Here is a 6,000-nt window from a genome sequence, read left to right as displayed (position 1 = left end):
AGTTTGGCGTTGCAACTTAATTGACTGTTGCATGACTTTGTTTGCATTTTGAAGTCTTCAACTCATATTGGATATAAAGAAACATGCAACGTGCACTGAGCTTGTGGAAGTCTGGAAATGGATCTGCCTGTCAGTAATTTTCTATTTTGCCCACCCGCTGTACCTTTCCTATTTCTCTGCGTGTAAATGCATGCCTATTGTATTGACTTTTTTCCTGTTGTGGCCCGTTGGCCTTTACCAAGCTTATCCACTACAAATCTCATGCATGCCTGAGCTAACTTATCATATTTTTCTTTTAGTAAAGAGGCTATGGCGTGCAAAGGATACTGGGCGCTTGGAGGCAGCTGTTGGACCATACAAGTTATTTGATTCCTCTTTTCGAACACTGCAGGGGTCACGGTGGTTTCTGATGAGGTAAGAGAACTTATCATTATTGAGTCTGATTTCGAGGTTCTGCTCCTTCTGAAGCATTTGCAGTGCAGAGACCATTAATAGTTTAAAATGTGCGGGTAGGTGGGGGGGGGGGGGGGGGGGGGGGGTTATATTGCAAAACTCTGATAAGGTTTCACCCATTCACTTCAACAGGAAAAAATGTTATCAACCACAACACAGATGTTGTGACATCTGTGACATCATAATACCCAGTTTCAGTATATGCAGAAAGAACCTTTATCAGCAATTCTATTCCTTTAGATGTTTTTGTGTACAGCACTCAAGCAGTTACTTCAAAAATTGTTGCTGTTGTTGTATAAACTCAGATTTTTCAAAACAGGTCATTGATGCATATCTGCACCGTGTTATTGACAGACGAAAGGTAAGTAAGAAATGTCATTTACCTACTAATTTTGAAATAAAAAAAAACCCTATTTACTGTTCTATAACATTTTTGTATACTTGTGCAGAATGCTGCACACCTGCTCTGTTCAGTAGTTGCAAGCTCGTTGTTTTCTGGGCAGTTCAGATGCCTCAACTGGTATGTTGAAAGCTCAGAAGTGGTCCAAACAGTTGACTCCTTTCTGTTGCTGAGGAAAGAGTTCGGTTCCTTTAAAGAAGACTATATTTGAAAACACCCTGAGACGCATGGTACCTAAGTAAATCCAAATTACTCTGCACTTCCAATCCCACAGATGAAGTTCCCAGTTGAAGACGTGGCTGTGCCCTGTGAACTTTGGTACACACTGGATTCTTGTGGTATGTGTTCATTTTGTTATTAATTTGCGTAATTTGTTGTGAAGCAGTTTCTTGCACAAAGTGTTATTTTTAAATAAGTTTTCAGTGGCACAAACAATTGTAATTTTTTATTTAACTTTTTCTTTAGATTGTCAACATTTCTGCACAGAAAATACTGCTCATAGACCCCATGGGAATGAAGGTGTTTATGACAGGAAAATTCTGCGCAACTGGAGGTATGTATGATACTGAGGTGTTATTCTTAGATTAAAAAAAAAAATCTTGTTTCATTACAAACACTTTTGTTCAACTAGGAATTTTCTGAGGATGAGAGGGCATGAAGACACCATGGAGTGGCAGTTACAGACTATGCAACACAACAAGCGACAGGATTCCAGCAGTTGTGGAGTTTTACTGTTAAAGGTAACCCGTATTCAAATGATTCAGTTTCTTGTTAGCTAGAATTAAGACTTTAAGTGAATTTAAGTGAAGTGAAAGTTATTTCGGTCAACAACAACAAAGATGATCATTTTACATAGAAGTACTTAATCATACAGTAACTGAAAAAGGAATAGGCTGAAACCTTGTGGCTTATAATTATCCTATCCTTTACCTAATTAAGACTTTACATTCTAATTATGATCAATCTCACAGTTTGCAGAACACTACCTTGATTTTGGAGAGGTCAGTGAGGTGTCAACCACTACAGAGCCAGTTGTGCTGGAGCGAATGCAGATAGCTTGCACCCTACTTGAAAATCGAGGTAAGTCCAGTAAAGTCCTTATCACGTTAGTGCGTACTTCCAATTTAAATAGTGCTTTTCAAACAGCACAGTACAAATAGTGCTCTTCAAACACTTTCAGATAAGACCCTTCTCAAAGTCTAATTTAGACTAATTTTCCAGGAAGCATATTTGGAAAAAATGTACTATTATTTTTTAATTATTCAATAAATAATGTTTGATTAAAACCTAACTATGATTGTGTTTCAGGGAACGCTGAGGACTACTGCATTGTTTGCTCCATGTTAGATGCTAACGCTGACCGCAGCATGATTGAAATGGTAAAACAAAACAAAAGAAACACATAAGTCTTAGTATCATTACTTGCCAATCATAATTAAAATGTTGAGTAATAGTATTCACCAAACAGAATATGAGCCATTTATTTTTCCTTTCCAGGTGCAGTATGAATCTTGCCAAAGATGGGCACATTTTGCATGTGAAAAATATAAAGAGAGCAACCAAGAATATAAATGCCAAAAATGTAGCCAGAGTCAGACAGAGACTGTGCAGAGACTGTAGAAGGACAGAGCAGCAGCAGAGCAGTCCAGATACACTGATGATCCTCTGTCAGATCCAGAGGGACACACAGGGATGATGCTGGACTCTACATTGTGTCTGACAGTGGAGCTGTTCTCAGAGCAGTTCACTCTGCAGCACTGACAGTCATCTGCACTTCTTCTCATTCCTCTGTCAGTCACTGCTGGATGAAGCTCTCCTCTCCACCTCCCAGTAACATGGCCCAGTCAGAGCATCTCTACACACAAGCTGCTGCTGCTTCAACCTCTCTGGATCATCAGGACACAGCTCCTCCTCTCTCAGCACACACACCGTCCTGTTTACCATCATCACCTCCACCTGCAGAGAGAAGAAGGAAGAGCAGAGGAGATAAACGAGTGTTTCCAGAGACTCTTCATCAGCTGTCAGTCAGTGATGCAGCACATCCAGTATAAAGAGCAGCAGGGACTTCAGTGCTGGGACTGTACTAGGACTCATTGTTGCTTCACTTTTTCTAATCTTTGGATTTTTATTGAAGTTGATGAAAATGTTTTTCCCTCCTAGTTTGAGTTTGGACTTTCATTCATTAGAAGAACCTTGGTGTGTCCACTCTGAGCTCTGTAGGAACCCCAACAACAAGCCCAACAATCCAGATGGACGGTTCCAGCTGTTAACTGGAGGAATTCCATCCAAACATCTGCTCTCACTAAATTCTTCCTCACCTACAGACTGTGTTCTTCACTGCTTTAAACTTGGAAACGAATGCAGTCATTGGTCTGCGTGCTCCTTTGTTCAGAGAGCTGATTGGCTGTTGACAGTGTTTGATCAGAGCGTGTCAGCTGTTACCATGGTGACCATAAAGGTCAGAAACAGGAAGTGTTTGTGTCCAATCCTGAAGCCTGTCACCATTCTCCTCTCACAGCTTCACTGAGAAGCTGCAGCTTTACAGGAAACACTGGATCTTTGTTTCATACTGACTGTGTTTAGTACAATACTGCTGATAGCACCACCCACTCACTCCATCACTCTACTTACACCAGAGTCTCCAGTCTGTAGTCTGGACTCTGCTGAAGATCAGACAGCTGCTTCACATCTGGATGCTTCAGGTTGTTTCCGTACAGGTTCAGCTCTCTCAGATGGGAGGGGTTGGACTTCAGTGCTGCTGCCAGATAATCACAGCTGATCTTTGACAAACCACAGCTCTCCAATCTGTATAAAGAATGAAAGATGTAAGTTTATTAGACAAAGTGTGAGCTTGAAATCATTCAGTGTTTCATCATCTGTTCAGAGCTGAAGAAGGTTCAGAATGTAGAAGTTTAGAAAATGGAAACTCCAAACAGCTGAAGCCAACAGGAAGCAGCTTCAAACAGGAAACTGTGCAGAGTTTCAGACTATATGTCCTGATGCAGCCAGTTGGATTTTGGAGATTTGAATCTCTTTTCTGTGACTAAGTCCTTGAATCATTTCTTCCAGTTGGTCCAACAAGACAGACTAAGTGTTGGACATGTGTTGTGGCTCCATTAGGGGAGCTTCTAAATGTGATGTGATGGCCCCTCTGGGTCTGTCAGGTCACAGCACTGAAGAGAGCTCAAACTGGGCACACACTTGTTCCAGTCTGGACCAAAGACTCTATACTGGGACTGAGGGACTGCTTTGACTGCACCCACTGGGACTTTTTAAAGGCTCATGTTCTCACGTAGATCATCGATTTCTACTTGCATTTCTTTCTGGGAAAAATGGGGATTACTTTGGAAACAGGAAGTATTTTCCCCAATAAGCAGCCCTGGATTAGTAAATCACTCCAACATGTTCTCAGGCAGAAGAAGCTGTCTTGTTATGAGGGAGAGAAGAAAAAGATTGAGGCACAGAAACTTGTTGAAAGAGAGATAAAGCAGCTAAAATCAGGTGTAAAAGTAAAGCAGAGGATGAGCTGAATAAAGGACACTCAAGGCTGGCTTGGAAAGGAATGAAGTCCATGGTGGGGATGCAGAACAAGGAGCAAAGATGAATGTGATGCTGAATCAGCAGAAGACTTGGACTCATTTGATTCCAGCTTTGATATCATTGATTTCAATGAAGAGCTTTGTGATTGTAGCAAAGGGCTGGTAGCTCTGAGAGTCCCACTGATGAGGTGTTTGTGTGGAAATCTCTTAGTGGGACCAAAGAGAGAAAAAGCCCTGGTCCTGATGCTGTGGGAGGGAAATGATTGAAGTGTGCTGTGAGGAACTGACTGGGAGGTTTTCACACATTTTCCAGTCCTCCTTGGAACAACAGGAAGTTCCCAGCATATGGAAACAAAGGTTAAGTGTCCTATGGCACTCAGTGATGATGGTGCTGTGGCCCCACCACCTCCACCTCTTTGTAAAGGAACTAACTGTCATCTGAAGCTTCAAATGGAACTAAGACTTCCTCCACTAGGTGGCAGTGTCTGATGAGAAAGTGTTAGTGGAGCTGGCCTGGAGTCAGAAACAGGAAGATGCAGGATTTGGGCTGAAATGGGGGAAAGTGGTTCGCACTAGTGCCTTAAAGCAAGAAGGTTGTAGGTTGAAGCTTGTTGGCCTTTCTGTGGAGGTTGGATGTTCTCCCACAGTCCAATGAAATGCTGCTTAGGTTCATTGGTGCTTCTAAATTGGCTGTAGGTGTGGATGTGAGAGAGTGCTTCTCTGTCTCTCTCTGTTGGCCCTGTGATGGACTGCTCACCTGTGCAGGTGGACCACGCCTCTTGCCCTATGACAGCTAGGGCACAGGCTGCAGCCCTGTGAGCCTAAGCTGAATAAACAGTTAGCAAAAATGATCCATAGATGGCCTGAAATCCCCCAGTTAGCAGTTTGGTAGATAGCTATGACATGCTAATCCCATCCAGCAGCTGTATTCTACCTGTAAGCTGATCCCTGCTGAGCCAAAGCACTTTTTCATATACAAATTACAACCTTTAATAGAAACCTATTGGTCAGCATCTTATTAGCCTGCTGTTAGCTTCATTCCACAGAAAACTGAGAGAAACTAACAGAGTTGATAAAGAATAAAGAGAAATGTGCTGATTTAAAGCCTTTGAAGTGCTTCAGATGATCTCTGTCCACTTCTGTCCACTCATTCATTCATGTAAGCTTTCTAATGCAGCTTTGATCTTCACAGTCTGCTTCATGAAACTCATTCTAACCCTGAATGTCAGAGTGTTCCTCCTTCTCTTTCCCATCATTCATGCTGGCAGTGGAGGAGATTTGGATGTTGGACTGTGTTTTGGATGATGTGTGTATGTTTGTGTTGGACTGCTGTCTGTAAAGCAAACGCACATTTTGCTTTGGATTGCTTCATGTGTTTCTGTTTGATCCTCAGTGACTTTGACACAAAGGCCTCTGCTGTGATGATCACACCTCTGATCAAGTCTCACAGTGTCAGCTTTGTTTTTATACATATGGATATGTGCTGATAAATGATCAGAGTTATAATATTTCCCACTGCCTGCTGTGTGCCGTGACCTTTGACCTGCTAAAGACAGTCAGCTGTGGATTATTCATTGTTGTGTCTGATACTTAGAACTGTGAGGAAGA

At 42.0% G+C, this 6,000-nt stretch overlaps 1 long non-coding RNA gene across 2 annotated transcripts in view; it reads right to left on the bottom strand.

Moving 5' to 3' along the window:
• Nucleotides 1-1,361: 1,361 nt before the first annotated feature.
• Nucleotides 1,362-6,000, bottom strand: part of LOC146716503 (uncharacterized) — a 62,352-nt gene continuing 57,713 nt past the window's right edge. Inside the window, exons 1-2 of one of the 2 annotated variants that reach the window (XR_014919225.1) lie at nt 3,485-3,697; nt 1,362-2,809 (exon numbers count right to left, since the gene is read on the bottom strand). This is a non-coding gene — a long non-coding RNA (uncharacterized LOC146716503). Of the gene's footprint in view, nt 2,810-3,484; nt 3,698-6,000 lie in introns of those variants that run through there. The other variant, XR_014919224.1, reaches the window with a different exon arrangement.

The sequence above is a fragment of the Copadichromis virginalis genome, linkage group LG3 (genome assembly GCF_057382275.1).
Source record: "Copadichromis virginalis isolate Kocher_CV1m ecotype Utaka linkage group LG3, C_Virginalis_male_GT1.1, whole genome shotgun sequence".
Classification (NCBI taxonomy): Eukaryota; Metazoa; Chordata; class Actinopteri; order Cichliformes; family Cichlidae; genus Copadichromis; species Copadichromis virginalis.
The sequence above is the reverse complement of the archived record's forward strand: the minus strand, read 5'-3'. Positions and strand labels throughout refer to the sequence as shown.